Source organism: Eleutherodactylus coqui, chromosome 3 (assembly GCF_035609145.1).
Source record: "Eleutherodactylus coqui strain aEleCoq1 chromosome 3, aEleCoq1.hap1, whole genome shotgun sequence".
In the NCBI taxonomy this organism is placed as follows: domain Eukaryota; kingdom Metazoa; phylum Chordata; class Amphibia; order Anura; family Eleutherodactylidae; genus Eleutherodactylus; species Eleutherodactylus coqui.
The window spans coordinates 18,897,273-18,914,367 of NC_089839.1; the positions used below are offsets into that span (position 1 = coordinate 18,897,273).

At 45.4% G+C, this 17,095-nt stretch overlaps 1 long non-coding RNA gene across 1 annotated transcript; it reads right to left on the reverse strand.

Moving 5' to 3' along the window:
• Window positions 1-13,374: 13,374 nt before the first annotated feature.
• Window positions 13,375-15,693, reverse strand: LOC136620455 (uncharacterized). Its single transcript, XR_010791146.1, has 3 exons — window positions 15,372-15,693; window positions 14,108-14,411; window positions 13,375-13,855 (listed from the first exon to the last, which is right to left on the reverse strand). It is a non-coding gene; the product is annotated as an uncharacterized lncRNA (long non-coding RNA).
• Between the last annotated feature and the right edge of the window lie 1,402 nt (window positions 15,694-17,095).

Below are 17,095 nucleotides of genomic sequence, written 5' to 3' on the forward strand. Positions count from 1 at the left end.
GAACATAATCGATCCTTCGTATCCTGCACCGCGCGGTCGGAGATCTTCAGCCCTTCTGCACGCTCAGTCAAAACACTTTCAGTTTTCTCAAATTTTTTCACCAATTATGAGTACAGAAACGTACTTACCAATACTCTTTCAGCCCTCTGATACTGAAGAAATAAACACGCTGTTCAGCTGAGAGCATGTTTGTGGCACGCTGAGTCAAATGCCTGTTTGTCGGCCGTATCTCGAAGTCACGGGCACAGTCCACTTGGTTGAGAGGTGTGGTGGTTTGATAGACATTGATGGAGATTCATCAAACTGTCTGAAACAGAAAGTGTCTTTATTTCCCATAGCATCCAATCACAGCACCCCTTTCATTCCTCATAGTGCTATTGAAAACTGAAAGCTGCTTTTGATGTTCTTTTAGACAGTTTTTATGAATGTCCAAAATCTTCATCCAGGTCAATGTTCATAGAGAACCAGACAGAAATTACAGTTATTAAGGAATGTTTGGGTTTCCTAGTGAGAGAATCGCCCTGTGTTACCTGGTGCCTTTGTGCTTTCTCCCTGTTTGGCATTGGTGCACTTGTTCATGGGTCCCCTCTGTGATGTTCCAAAGCGCTCCTAGCCAATCAGAACAGCTTCTAATGTCCTAACTGTTGTACTACCTCAATGCTCAAGCCCCAGGAACAGGGAATGGGGAGAAATGCAGCAGGTAATATAACTCTCCTCCAGTGGTCCCTGGACAAATGTAAATCCAGGATCGGAGGGTCACTTAATAACAGATTTGTGTTGCACGACACCTTCTTTTCTTGGCTCTTCCTGATCATCCATAGAGTATGTTTGAGCGCACATATCACAGAAGAGCAGCAAATGTTTCCTGTAAGTAGCAAGAACTGACGGGCCGTTCGCGACTCATACAGTATACACATGGCCGGAGGGAATCAGAGCTCAGGACATTAGAAATTCACAGATCTGTCTTATAAAAATATTTACAATGGAGAAGCACAGATGAAAGTGGCGCTATGGCAGGGGGAGGGGACCGATCAGTGCAGGGCACTCATACAATGCCCACTAGGGTTATTTCCTCTTTAAACATTAGATCTTGTGTTTCTCTTTGTAGTAAATTGTTTTATCTTTCATAGGGAACTTGATATGGTTCCGCTCCACGTTCAGCATAGAGCGGCCTCTGCAGAGGTCACCTGAGGTGAAAGGCAAGCTCCTAGCAAAACCCTTCTCCTGCAGCTCTAGTACCACACCATAATCTTCAGGATGTCTGACATCTTGACTTCCTGGCGGCAGCTCATTCTGTGTTCATGAAGTGTCCGTGTGCTGTTGTTGCCAGAGAGATCAAAAAATGGCAAACATTAATGGGAAACATAAGTCATGTCTCAAGTGATGGACACTTCAACTTAAGACTTTCAGACATCACGTGCTTCCCAATTCGTTAAATCTCACAGATTGATATCCAAGAACACTTGGCAACCACCAGTATGACTTGCTTTATGCCAGCTCTTATACAGATAATTCAACCAAAGACTTGTCGCCTTTTCATTATGGAAGCGATAAAGGTCAGACCACTGGAAGACTGACCACAAGGACCCCACAGATCACTAAAAGAGGGGACAACCGTAGCTAGGAAGAGCTTGAATACTGCCGCTCTGTAACTGGTTGGAAGGGAGCTCCCCATGCTTCTCAGTTATAGTGATCAAGCAGCTAAGCCACTGACAATTTCCCCCGAGTGCCATATTACGACTTACCCTCTGCAGCCAGTGATGCGGAGGGAGAGAAAGAGACAGGGCATTGTAGGCACCGGAAGAAGGCCCTGCCTGCTCAGTAATGCAGCGATGCTGCGGCTATCGTGTCACCGCTGTGAAGAACATTCCTATGTGCTGGAAAGTGACCGGGTGCTATGTGTAATTAAATAAAGCTGCGCCACAGGAGGAGTGATGCAGCACTTGATTGAGCAGAACACAGCAGAGACCCGAGCTCTGAAAGTGGCGGAGGCCATTACTCTGCAGCAGTGTTCAAAGAGACCTGCAAATGGTATGCGTATCAACTGCTGCATAGATCAAGACACGACCAGCCACCGAGAATGGAGAGCGACTGGGCCAAGAACCCTGTAACGTGTGGGAAGAGAGGAAGTCTACCTCCCTGCCATTACCTCAAGGCAGATACGGGTGGCCTTGTAAGGGTCTGCGTAGCGACCACTGCACGGACAAAGAAAAGAGCGAGCAACGATGTGGCAAATGCACTCTTAAGAATCAGTCATAAGTGCACCTTTTTCCCTAGGACTGTGTTATGTAAAATTCCTGGCCCAGGTGGGGGTGTAGGACCTACTAGGACTGATGTAAAGGACTAATGTACTATATAATATTAAGTTTGGTGCCATAGTCAGTGCAAGGCCTTGTGTAGAGACAGAGTGGATTACGTTAAGTAAATGGCTTGTGATGCACATTATGGAACCTCAATGACTGACCATTCAAGGAGGCCCCCAGTGAAGGAGGCCACCAAGAGACCTACAATGGCCTCCAAGTTTGTATTGCCCTAGGAGACCAAACGGAATTTTTTGGCCATGAATAAAATTCCAGTGTGTGGTATGTGGACATAAAACCACAAAAATGAACCAATTCCCCTCTGCTACAACTAGCCTCTTCTTACAGAAAGTACTGATTCCCCATTTCTATTCATAGGCTCAGCTGAACTATGTACAGTAGGCCAAAGGACACATTCAGTCACAAGTATTTTCCTTAAAGTGACGTTGCCTGGAAATGAACAGAACGTCAGGTTCGATGCTCTGAAATAATTGCACATCAAAAAATAATAAACCCCCCCCCCCCAACTCCTTCCAAGAATTACATGTTTTTATAGGGTGACTGAAGGACCTGGCCGTGGCCTTTGCTCTGGATTTCATGGCACTGAGTGGGTGAGAGGTTGGACATTCCGAGGGAAGACTCTTTCTCATTATCTCTTATGTTAAGTAGGGCAAAAATCTAAAGGGCCATGTGGATAAGAAGAACCATGAAACTGATAATAACAATAACAGCAACACGTGGTTCATGTCCAAGTTGAACGCATCCCGAATGTGATGTTGCTAAACTTTCTCCACTTCTCAATTTGAATGGTCCTTGAATTGTCCGTCATTTATAATATGCCAACTTATTCTAATATGGAAGAGCAAAGACATTAGTGTTACAGCAAAGATCCGAATAATCAATGCAATCATTTTTCCAATAACTACATATGCATGTGAAAGCTGGGCACTCAAGAAAGTAGACAGAAGAAGGATGGAGGCCTTAGAGCTGTGGTGCTGGTGGCATATGCTGCATATACTATGGTCCGAGATGGCCACAAATATGGTGATCCTAGACCGTGTCAGACCAAAAGTATCACTAGAAAGCAAAATCACCAAGCAACGGCTTTCATACTTTGGTCATGTCATCCGAGCCAATTCTCTGGAAACAACATTAATGCTCGGCACAGTCAATGGGTCCAGAAGAAAAGGACGCCAGAGAATACGCTGGCTAGACACAATCAAGGGTGACACGAACATGACTGTGGAAAATCTGAAGGAAGCGGCCAAAGACAGGGAAGCATGGCGTATGCTGATCCACAAGGTGACCGAAAGTCGGCAACGAATGAACGGATAAATCATCATCATCATGGGACGCTCTGCATTCCCTGTCTTAGGACGGAGAATTAGTGATCTGTATGGGACGCTCTGCACTACTTTTCTTAGGATAGAGGATTAGTGGTCCATACGGCACACTTGCACTACTTGTCTTAGGACGAAGCATTAGCGGTCTGCATGGCACGCGCTGCACTATTTATCCCAGGATGGAGGATAAGTAGTACGTGTGACACGCTCTGCACCGTCCTTCTCGGGATTTAGCTCTGGAGCGGACCCTAACTTTGTTGTTGTCTTTTACCCTGAATATTTCTTGAGAATGATATTGAACTTGTTCCTTTAGGGAGCAGTGCTGCTGTGGAAGACATATTCCTCTGACAGCTGACACAGGCTCCTTGTTTTCTCTGACCTATCGTTCCTATGAGTAATAATGGAGGACAATGAGAGGTGTCACTAGAGATTCCCCATCGCTGCTTGAGGAGTTGTGCATTCTTCCTGAAGATTTACAAACGTGTAGCAGTATGTACTTTTCAGAATGTACAAATATAAGTGGAATGAGCAGTGCTCCACACCCCTTACAGAGTTGGGGCGGCCAATAGTCGCGGTATTATGCCTTGCCTCCTCTGGGCCGGAATTCAGCCAAGAGAGGAAACGAGGACTGACCGAGTGCCAGATTAGTACAGTGCCCTGTGACATATCACATCAATGTGTGGATACACTGTGAAGGTCAAGTGTCTGCTTCACTCTGCTTCACTTTATTACAGGGGCATTTGAATAAAATTTTGGTTTAGCTTGTCTTATATTAAAGGGCAGACCTGCACTCTTCCTGGCCTCCAGCTGCCAGCTAACCCCTTCACCACCACCTCTCAACTGCACACAATAGCCACAAGTGCAGTGAACTTCAAAGACTTTATGAGCTGAAACTGGCACTACTAATCCCTAGTATGGAGAGTATAGCAAGAATGGCATGATCAAGGAAAAACATCCAGCGAAAGAAGATCCTGTGGACTCGTTGCCAAAGTTGGTCAAAGGAAGATATCTGGAATCGCTCTGGCCAACGGGGACTGCACAGTCTAAAGCAGCCAAGTACAACATTGATGCTCCAACTAATGTGTGCGAACTCAGAACTCGTCGTTCCTAAGTACCGAGGGGCTATAACGGCAGACAATCATTTCCAGTGCCATTGTGTCTTAAGAAAAATAGAAAGGCGAGACTACAGTGGGCAGAAAAGTGAAAAAATTGTATCCCTGAACGGTGGAAAAACATAACCTGGTCAGATGGATTCATCTAACAGGGCTAATTTGGATTCACACTAAAACTGATTCACTAAAGACCTGTTACTTGTGTTTATGCTGCACTCTGAGGTCATGGGTCTTCTGCTCTCTTCTGATATGGTGGTCATGTTCCTCTTGCACCAGGGCCCGGGTATGACCGCAGGCTCCACACTCCTGGAGGAATGCCCCTAATGCCATATAAGCATTCCCCATCCAGCCAGCAGGTGACGTTCTCTCTGGTTCTTCAGCAGCTTCAAGTCCTGTTTACTCTCAGACGCGTCTTTCATCGGTCATCTCATGTCTCTCCTCTTGCGCCTTGATCGTGTAAACAACCCTCATGCGTTAATGATCATACCCTGCAGCTGTTTTGTCACCATTGCTTTTGTCTCTCATCGTTTAGTGTTCATGCTGGGGCCTTCAGATCTCCTGCTCCCACCGCAGCCTCATTAGTCAACCATCTTTCATGACCTCTGCGCTGAGCGTAGATATATTGGTGCGATCACGTAGTCATCTTCTGCAGCCCATTTAATGTCCACGCTTCACAGACTCTTTCACATGCAGTGGACCAGAGGGAAGTGGATTATGAAATCTCTGTGATGTCCATTCAAGTAGATAAAAGGGCAGAATTACAGTACCTATATGCCCCCATGAGCGAATCTGCACCCTCCTTGACTTCTTTCTAGCCGCCCCATGTGGAGGGAGACATTGGCTAATGGAAGGTGAGAGGATTCAGCCCAGGGTGATGGCATCATTCTCAAAACAATTTAGCTAAAAATGTACAAAATTATCATTGAATAAAAACAGAGTGACGGCCTGCTATGTGGATCCAGTACTGGTGTTCAGGTGAGGAATGCAACGCAACTATTAGAAGCCCCCTTAGCTCAGAGCCATACATATGAGACCCTCAAGCTGCTACATGACCAGGAAACCATTCGTTGTTAGTCATTGGGCACACTGTTCATTTATATTGAGTCTGTCCATAGAGAGAAGTGCACAGTGGTGTTATAGGGCTGCTCTGTTCCCCTATCAGTATGATCAGGGGAGGAAGAAGAAGCTAAATGAGTGTTACTATGGACATCCACGACTGGGGAGTCCTGGTTCTCACTAAAGAGACCCAGCTAGCATGGAGGCTGACAGTCAATGCTCCATGGGAAAAGTATGCAAATTAGCTCTCCTGTAGAAGGAATAAATCTGTCTGTCTACTACCACCTATTGGAGATAGCTACACTGTACGCAAACGTCCGACCCAAGGAACAGCCTTGAAACATGACTAATTACTATATAAAGGCCCATTTACACTGGACGATCATCGCTAAAAAATGGCATATTTTCATTAGGGAAAACTTTTGGGTTTCATGTAATAGAAGGATGAAAAACAACATTATATATCAAACCAACCATATATTTTAACCAAAATCCTACAAATGGATGAAAAGGATCCTAGAAATGTGTAGTTTTGCAAGAGTTGCAAGGGTATGTTAGATCGCTTTCATGGATTAGTCCCCAAATGTAGTTCCCCATCATGTTTTCATTGTAGTTTCCCTGGTAGTGCCGTTAAAATTGTAGGATGTGTTGGTGAAAGCGCTCTCCTCGCATCTCTGAATATGTACCCATGTTCTCTTTAAGTCTACACAGATGAGCATCAGGCCTCGTTCACACGGGCGACACGGCATCGCTGCGATAAAATTCTGAGCGCAAGGTGATCGATCAACGTTTGAGCGATCACCTTGCGCTTAAAAGCACCCAACGATTATCCCTCAAAAGACATCTTTTGAGCGATAATCGTTGTGTCTAAATGGGCCTTTCGCTTTTTGGACCACGCTCTTGACTTATTTCAAACATGCAGTCAAACATCAGAGTCGACAAAGTCTTTGCGAGTCCAGGTATCTGATGATTTTTTATCTCAAGTACACTTGTTATAACTAATGAAGGCCATGATTAGTTTCATCAGGTGTGTTTGAACCTGTTGAATAATTCTAATGCCACTCTCATACACTGTTTCTTAAAACACAGTGTTTTAACACATCTTCGAAGGACGAATGCATGCGCCGGGCACATCCGCCAGGCCGAAGAAAGAAGATCCGGCCGGGAAGGAAGGGAGACCTGCAGTGTCCAGGACACGTGAGTTTTAGGCCTCATGTCCACTTGAAAAATACAATCCGCGCAGAATCTGCCGTGAATTTCCGCGGCGGATTCCGCGCTGATTTGCTTTAAATGGTATTTTTTTGCATGCAGATATCCGCACACATTGCTATCAATTCGCGGCAGAATGGAGCATGCCGCATTTTTCTCCCGCGCGTGAAAAACGCAATTCTTTTAAAATGCCATCCACGGGTGCAAAAATCAATTTAATGGACCGTGGATGGCCAATGATTCCCTATGGGCAAAATCCGCTGCGGAATCCGCAATTCCATTTAGCTAGTGGACATGAGGCCTTAATTATGGTACGGGTGTTCCGCGAATCCGGACGGCTTCCATAGGCTTCAATAGAAGCCTGCGGGAGACCCGCACTAAAATAGAGCATGTCCGGATTTTTTCTCGCACACGGATCCGCGCCTGAAGGGAAAAATGACATCCGTAGGTATTTTTAACTACCTGCGGGTGTCCAATGCATCCCTATGGGGCGCGGATCCGCATGTAGGAAAAACGCGGCCGATTTTAACCCCGTGGACATGAGGCCTCAAAGCGCTGAAACGCATGAAAATAGAGCAGACAGCGTTTGAAAATCCCGTAGTTTGAAACGCTCGCCTGAAAACCCCCATTGAAATCAATGGAGGCATTTTAAAGCTTTTAATGCAGCAGTTGAAATTCAGCGCTAAACGCTTTAAAAACGGTGAGTGTGAGAGCGGCCGAAGCCTGCAGGAGTCAGAAAAAGTGGCATCTGATGTTGACTTTGGAGAGACCACTCGTTATAACAGTTGTGTTCGGCTATTTAAGTTGTTCTTGTTTGATTGCTTTTTGCAAATAGCTGAAAAGTTTATAAATTTTGCAGATAAATGTAATTTTGGGTTTAAATAATTTTGATTGTAACTGCAGTATTATTGTGTAGTGACTATTATTTAGCATGGCATGGTGGTTCTCAGGTATACACATTCGAGTCACTGGTGTCTCCTCTGTTAGTGTCGGATGTCCGAGCCTTCCTAAATCGAATTGGGAGCACGTGACCTCTGCACTTTCTGTGCGCTCATTCATTTCTACCCTCAGGGTCTAAAATAGTGGACTCATGACTAGTGAGACGGAGTTTTTAGAACAAATTGCCTCTCCCTCGGTCTTGTCAGGGGTATTAGCTAAGAACAAGTGTAGGAGGAGACCAGGTAGCGTGAGGAGGATGAAGCAGAAAAATGTGTTTCTTGGGGGCAAAGTACGTCAACATGAAAGCTGCAAAACATCTGAACACCGTGGGGAATTTATCATGGGTACGGTGAGAAAAACCATTAAAATATGTGGCAATTTCCCCCAGGAGATAAGGGAGCAAGATTGAAAGATAAGAACAGCCCTATGACAAGAGAAGGAAGGCCCCGGGGAGAGAAGAGAGGGGAAAGTTCACATTTTAACAAGTAATAAATAGATGCAAGGAATGCAGGATTGGTGGCCTGTCAAACCCACAAGGGCGGCATCTGCATTACATACTGTAGAATGGTAAACAGGTTGTCATGTATGTATGATGATATTTATGTATGTTTATGCTGTATGTATGTTAGGCTCCTTACACTAACGTTTTACCTCTATCGAGCTTTTCTGTCTCTACGTGCCGTTTTTGGAGCTGAGAAAATTGCAATTAAAACTGAAATAAAAGTTTTTTTTCCCTGTTGATCTCAATGGATTGTCATTAGAGATGAGCAAGCATACTCGATAAGGCAAACTACTCGAGCGAGTAGTGCCTTATTCGAGTACCTGCCTGCTCTTCTCTAAAGATTCGGCTGCCGGCACGGGTGAGTTGCGGCGGTGAGCAGGGGGGGGGGAGAGGGAGAGAGAGATCTCCCCGCCGCTCCCCGCCCCCTGCCGACACCCGAATCTTTAGAGACGAGCAGGCAGGTACTCGAATAAGGCACTACCCGCTCATCTCTAATTGCCATGCTTTCAGTTCGCTTCAGTTTTTTTTACTGGAATAAATAAGGCAACAAACTGCTTTAGATGAATAAACACCATGGCATCTGATCCATTTGGGGGCGCTATGTCGTTTTCAGGTTTATACGTGGACCTGAGATCGAGGTTATGACGCTGCCCTCTTTTTGTTAGATTGACTTTTATTTCATAGTACTGCTTTTTTCTCTTGGATTTGTATTATGCTATTTATGTATGTATCATCATCATCATAAGCTATCGCTCATGGCCGAACATGATTGCCTTCCATGTATAGGGGCTTAGCGGTGAGTCCTTAAGTGACTATAGAGACCTGTTCTTGATCCGCAGGTTCTTTCGCAGTGGGGACATCGGTTTCCAAGTGGAAAACGGTCCCAACAAGGATTGGCTTGACATTCTTTCCTCTTAATACGTTTCTCCCTTTTGCCATCTATTCGTGCCTCTTGGAAATTCACAGCGCTGTTGGTAATGGCTGACCCTCAAATTGAGCGCTTGAGGGCCAGGGCTTCCCAGTCCTTTATGTCTATGCCACAGTTTGTAAGTTTAGCTTTAAAGGGGTTGTCCCACGGCGAAAGTGAAATTTTTTTTTTTTACTTACCCCCGCATTCTGCCCTGATAAAAAGAAAGCATGGGTTAGTTTTTAAAAAGCACATTGCGCTTACCTGCATCAGCGTTCTGCAGCTTCTTCTTTTCTTCTTGTGAAGATGGCGCCGCTGGTCTTCTCCCACGGTGGAACGCAGGTCTTCTCCCATGGTGCACCATGGATTTTCTTCTCCTTCCTTGCGTTCCATTGCCGATTCCAGCCTCCTGATTGGCTGGAATCGGCACACGTGACGGGGCGGAGCTACGATGACGATGCGGTGACCAGCTCTCCGGCACGAGCGGCCCCATTCACCAGCCAGAAGACCGGAGTGCGCAAGCGCGTCTAATCGGGCAATTAGACGCTGAAATTAGACGGCACCATGGAGACGGGGACGCTAGCAACGGAGCAGGTAAGTGAATAACTTCTGTATGGCTCATAATTAATGCACGATGTATATTACAAAGTGCATTAATATGGCCATACAGAAGTGTATAACTGCACTTGCTATCGCGGGACAACCCCTTTAAGCTCATCTTTAAATCTCTTTTGCTGCCCACCAACATTCCATTTTTGGATCTTGAGTTGAGAGTATAGTAGTTGCTTTGGGAGACGGCGATCGGGCGTTCGCACAACATGGCCCATCCAGCGAAGTTGATGGTGAAGGATCATTGCTTCAGTGCTGGTCATCTTTGCTTCTTCCAGAACGCTGACATTTGTCTGACTGCCTTCCCAGGAGATTTGCAGAATTTTTTGAAGGCAACGCTGATGGAATCGTTCCAGGAGTTGAGAGTGACGTTTGTAGATGGTCCACGTATGGCAGGCATATAACAGGGTAGGAAGGACAATAGCTTTATAAACAAGCATCTTGGTATCCCTACGAATGTCCCGGTCCTCAAACACCCACTGCTTAATTTTTTTAAAAGCTGCAGTCGCAGAGCTCAGACGGGGTTGTATCGCTAAATTTCACTAGTAATCTTAGTAATTTACTAGAGAACAATTATTATAAGGGTCATATTCTGCCAACTCTCTGTGCTTCCAAGGACACACCTATCATTTATTCCCTGATTCCATCCACCGTAGCCAACTGCAAATCGCTACAACTGGAGAATCTGCAGGTGAAAACATCGGATATTGATTAGGTTACTCTTCATATTGACTACTAAATATTGTAAAGCCTTGAAGCAGTTTTTCCGTGTGAGGGCACTATTGTGTTGGGGGCATCACTGTTAGCACTCAGGGGTAATCTTTACTATGTGGTGAAATTACTACTGTGAGGGGCACTAAGGGGGTATCCTTTGTGTGGGGGGCACTAAAGAGGCATCCTTACTATGAGGGGGCACTGTCACTGTGTTCCACACAAAAAGGGCACTATGAAAGTGTGGGGGGCGGGGTTATATTTCGGCATTGATGTTAGCGTTTGTGGAGTATATATGTAATCTATGTATACTATTTACGGTTTAAATACAGTTGATGCGCATAACAAACATATTATTCAGCATAAGTCCCTATCTTCAAACAAGAGAAAGAAGGACAATCCATGCGATACACATCACATGCCACTCAAATATTTTAGTGTTAAGCCACGCCTCTACCCCTGCCCAACCCCACCTAATTGCCTTTGTGCCACCACATAATAGTAGTGCTGTCCTTTTTCTATCACACAGTAGTGGTGCTTCTTTAGTGCCCCACACACTTTCAAAGCGCCCTTTTTGTGTGGAACACAGTGACAGTGCCCCCTCGTAGTAAGGATGCCTCTTTAGTGCCCCCCACACGAAGGATACCCCCTTATTGCCCCTCACAATAGGGATTTCACCATACAGTAAAGATTACCCCTGAGTGCTAACAGTGATACACCCAACACAATAGTGCCCTCACACGGAAAAACTGCTTCAAGGGTTTACAATATTTAGTAGTCAATATGAAGAAGAACCTAATCAATATCCGATGTTTTCACCTGCAGATTCTCCAGTTTCAGCGATTTACACTTGGCTACGATGGATGGAATCGGGAAATAAATGATAGGTGTGTCCTTGGAAGGACGGAGAGTTGGCAGAATATGACCCTTATAATAATTGTTCTCTAGTCAATTACTAAAATTACTAGTAAAATTTAGCGATTATATAGTGGGGCCGTCCTCCCTCCTCTCTGGCAGTCAGAGATCAATGGACTTCATCTATTTCCAGTCACTCAGACTGTTAGGCGCTAGTTCCTGCAATAGGGCCAACATGGTGGATTGTAGATCCATAATGTGTTTAGGCGGGCCTCCAGTGCGCAAATTGCCACATCTGGTGCCAGTTTAACTAAACTTCTAAAGTTTGTAGATGAAGATTTTATTCACGCATATCTTGGATATCTAGCCTAGAAGCTTGGGTATAGTGAAGTCTACTCATCGTTCTTAGGCATGTGTATGGTTTCCCCCTCAATTCTCTTATCTCTTTAGCAAGATTGGCAATAATTCTGAAGGATGTTTTATGAATCTGCATTGGACAGTCGGCTATTTGGATGTGATGGGAAACATTTAAGAGAGCAGTTGCCAGGACTCTGCTGAGTCAAGAATGAATGACTTGCTGGCTCTGTAGTTGGCCCAACTTGGAGCTTGATAAAGACCTGTTAAGGTCAAAACGTCGCCAGCTGTTTTATCATAGAGGGATAAAGATACCCTTTTTTACAAATTTCATCTGATGCTGCCCTGACCTTATTCTTTGGTGGATATCTTTGTTGGTCTTGATCTGGACCTGGTCTGCTTGTGCATCTCCCTCCCTGTCTAGTGAAGGCTAGAATGCTGGTGGAAGATTCCTGGATTCACTTATGCTGCTGATTACCTACTTATAGCCTATGGCCCATCTTGGAGTAGCCGGAGCGTGGCATGTTGCCTAGGGATTTGGCTTGAGATTTAGGCCTATATAGGGACTGCATTATAGAAGTAGGACTAGGATTCTCAGAAGAGGCTCAGCAGTGTAACGGTGTTGGTAAATTGTAAGACTGGTGCCCAAAAAATGCTAAATAATGCCTTAGTGCAGAAGGATGCTGTGGGTGATATTACTCTTGGCACACCTATGCTCCCTTAGCACAGGGGTTGGGACAGAATATGTATAGGCAAAGTCTGTATTAGTTGAAGGGGTATTACAGTGATCCCCCAGAGAAGATAAAACACAGTGCAGAATTAGTCCTTTAGATTTGGGGCTGTGCCCCTACTTACAGCAAGATGTGCAGATCTGCTTTGCAGATCCTCAGTAAGGAGGCAAATGTGGGGCAGTATTATAGAAGTGGAGCACTCCTTGGTATCGATGCAGTGGTTTTTGCACATCTGGAAATCAGTTTATGGACTAGGCCACGCTTCAAAAATAAGCTTTCTGCCAGCAGGTGGAGAGATTTGCTGCCCGTTCTATATCCGGAGGGGCTTTGGAAAGACATATTGATGGGTTAAGTGGTACCGGAAATTGGGGCTAGTCTCAATCTCAAGGCTAGGCTACAAATGTAAATGAACTCCTATTGGGACAATATGTCCCTAGAAATACTCGGTAGGCTCTCTTGGGCACAGTGGAGTCCAAATGGACCAATAAAACACCATATAGAGCACAGACGGCAGTGGATTTTGCTGGTGTGTTGGTGGAGCTCAGTGGGACTCATCTTTCCTGCTGTATCATGGCCATGTCTCAAAGCAAACTCCATATTTGCTCCGCATTAATCCTTCGCTGCTCTGACATTTCTTATTATAATTGTAAACACAACATCTGCAGGGAAGGCAATTATTACAGATCAGTGCAGTTTGTGATTAAGGCTTCATTGAATACACAGTCAAGATAATATTGACATCCAGATTTCCAGATTATGACTTAATGACATTACTTTGGTTTTTCTCATTGCTGCAAGACGGTAACTTTTGTTCATTTTCTGATGATTTGAGTTCATTGTTGTGTAACTCGCCCTGGCCCAGTAAGAGCCACTCATAGCCCAGCCAGCGACTTTGTGAACTTTGTTCCAGTCATTGCTCTGTTTACTACATAAGAAGACAAGAAAGTTCATCATGTTCCCTCCTGTCTCCTGAGGCACTTCTGTTTTCAATAGATCTACTCTACGGCCAAAGAGTGAAAATTCCTCTACTGCAGAGGAGTATAGAGCAAAACCGGAGCCCTCGTCACATCTCATCCAGTGGATAATGGAAATACCCAAGCAGAGGGGTATAGAAATACCATGGACATAAAAACCCCAGATGGAGCTTTGGTTTGGATTTCACTTCCCAGTATAAATCCAGAGGTCCCCACTTTCATCATTGGGCCTCCATCCATTGATGGTGAGATGCTGCAAGACAAGGTATATTTGACAAGTAGATCAAGAACAGATTATTATAATTGACTAGTTATATGTTAACAGGCAGTCAGTTATTCAGCGATGGAGGCATGAAGAATTAATGTTGGATGGACTCTTGTTTTATATTGTAATACATAATTTAACCTGTCTGTTACAAAAGAAGACATTTTCTTCCTAGAATGGAGAACCTTGGAGTTGAGGTACGCTCATTGACAAAAACAAGGGCAGGATTGTAGTACTCACCATGAGGCCTCCATACTCGAACACAACCATCGGCGGCTCCCAAGCAGAACCTGGATTTGTTGCTAAAGACGATAGGGTTCTAGTCCGTAGCACTGCAGGTTTCTCGTTCATGATTCCACAGCAAATGAAGATGCTGCTGTTGGGGTGGGAATGCCAGAAGACGTAATGGGTGCCATGGCACCAAATTTCCTTCTGCTAAGCACCTGGAAATGGTCCGGGCAGAGGCAGGGGTCTGTAATGAAGATGTCGCCTGTGTCTGAATGGTGGACAACGAAACTGTTGGATCTAGTCGTACCTGTCGAGGCTGTACAAAAAACGTCTGTGTGAGGGAGGCCTCAGTGTTTTAGATCTTTTAGATGTTTCTATGGTTACTGAAGTACAAGCAGTAGAAGCAGAAACCAAAAATGGCAACAGCACGCAAAATAAATTTACTATCAGAGGTATACATACCTATTATCTATACTCTAACCTCATTAAATAATGCAAGGTTCTTGGTATATAATTTGATCAAATTACATTGGCCCATCTACCAACCTCCAGGTGACCAAGCTCTCAGATGGGTCCTAATTAGAGATGAGCGAACGTGCTCGGCCACGCCCCTTTTTTGCCCGAATACCGCGATTTTCGAGTACTTCCGTACTCGGGCGAAAAAATTCGGGGGTCGCCGTGGCGGCGCGGGGGGTTGCAGCGGGGAGTGGGGGGGGAGGGGGAGAGGGAGAGAGAGAGGGCTCCCCCCTGTTCCCCGCTGCTACCCCCCACGCCGCCACGCCTCTCCCCGCCCCCCGGCGCACCCGAGTACTTTTCACCCGAGTAGTGAAGTACTCGAAAATCGTGGTGCTCGATTGCGAAATCGCCCTTACCGAGTACGTTCGCTCATCTCTAGTCCTAATGTTAATACCAGGTGGTAAATCTCAACCTGGGAAAGTTGGGTTCCTACCTCTCAGAATGCTCCTCTCTTGGGACTAAGCCTACAAATAAAACCAGAGAAGGTAGGATACCAATGGTATCCTACCAATACCAATTATCACTTTTGCCTTGTGACATGGAGATCCATCATGCTGGAGAAAGCATTGTTCATCACCAGATTACTCCTGGATGCTTGGGAGAAGTTGCTCATGGAGGATGTTTAGGTCCCGTTCTTTAATCATGGCCGTGTTCATAGGCTGAGTGGAGCCACTGCCTTGTATGAAAAGTAACCCCGCACGTGAATGGTTCTTCGAACGCTTTACTGTTGGTATGACACAGGACTCATGGTAGCGCTCACCTTATCTTCTCTGGACAATCATTCTTCCAGATATGCCAAACAGTCTGAAAGGGGCTTCATGTTCATCTTCAAGTAACTTTCCCCTAGTCCTCTGCAGTCCAATCCCCGTACTCGTTTCCTAGTCTGTCCTTGATGTTTTTCTTAAAGAGAAGTGGCTGCCCTTCTTGACACCAGGCCGGCCTCCAAAAGCCTTGGCCTCACTGTGCATCCAGATGCTCTGACACCAGGTTACTGTCCTCTGTGCATAGAGACTTGATGAAGGTCAATGAGGGTACAGTATGATAGTGGTCATTGTACTCTGAGGCTGTGAATCCAATGCAGACTGGGTGGATTGCATTATGAGGTCTAGTTATTCTTAACAATAGGCTTTGCTGTACTCTGACTATATACACCCTGTATTGTCTGCATTGGGAGGTCTATATAATAGCCTTCACGCTTATTTTGTAATATAGTGTAATTTAGGGCTATGATTCCCAGAGGCCATGTATGGATGAGTAACATGTTTTATGTGTTGACATTTCGGTTCGTACGATGCTTGTACACCAGAGGGTTGTTGAAATCATCAGTAAAACAATTTGGTAAACACGCTGAGCTCAGGGAGGGGAACTCGGTGTCTCTTTTCATTCAAAAAGCGTCAAAGCAAACAAATCTTTATCTGATTACCGCAGGGAGGGACCTCGAAGTATCCCTGGCAAGTGTGTCCCCAAAAGATTAAATCCTGAAGACACAAAAACCTCTAGAAGAATAGTAAATCCTCCTCCTTAAACATTTCCACATGGATCCTACCCAACGAGGTCCGCACAGAGAACACAACCCCATCTCTAGGAAAGACCCAGAAACCTAATCCTCTCCGAGAGATCAGCGGCGCAGGCGGCGGACACCTGACACCCCATCATGTTTATAAAAGTCCTCGCCCTCGGGGCCTGCAAAAGTCTCTAAACACTCCAGACAGGCACTTAATGAAAGTTACACAGTGAGAAGAAGAGCTGACGGGTGGATCGCCGCTCTCTGCCCACTCAACACTTCCCTTCAAACAACTTCCTTTGTTGACAAACACAACCGGTTTCACCCTGACATAAAGTATGAGGACGACTGTATGTGGAGAACGCTGCTGGTGCGGGAAGATAATGGAATCCGCTGAGGGAGGAACCTTTTAGTTAATGCACTCAAAATACATACAGCAACCACTTTATTAGAGCCCCTGGGCCTCTCACCATTAGAGTTTCCCTGTATAGAAATTATCCCGGTGACCCCACAGTGCGGTATAAAATTACGTGACAAGTTCTCCGTCGATCAATTTCTGTGTTAAACCACATTAGATGGGAAATCCAGCAATCTGAGTGACGAGGTCCGGTCATCGGTCCTAGACGAGTCGGTGCCAGGATGTCATTGCCAGCCGCGTGGGGTTTTCCTCATGTAATGGTGGGGAGAGTATACAGAGAATGGTGTGATGGAGGAGAACATCCAGCGAAAGGGGAGTCTGAGAATGGAAACATCTCATCACTGAAAGGGGTCAGAGGAGGGCGTCAAGAACCGTCCTGACCATCAGGCAACGCACACTTAAGAGTAGCTAAATACAACGCTGGTGCTTCAAGTAGCATAACCGATTGCACAGCACACTGTTCCATAGGACAGAGGGACTATAACAGCAGATGACCAGTTCCAGCGCCATTGTGTCTAAGAGAAATAGAAAGGCGAAACTCCAGCGGCCAAAAGCACAAAAA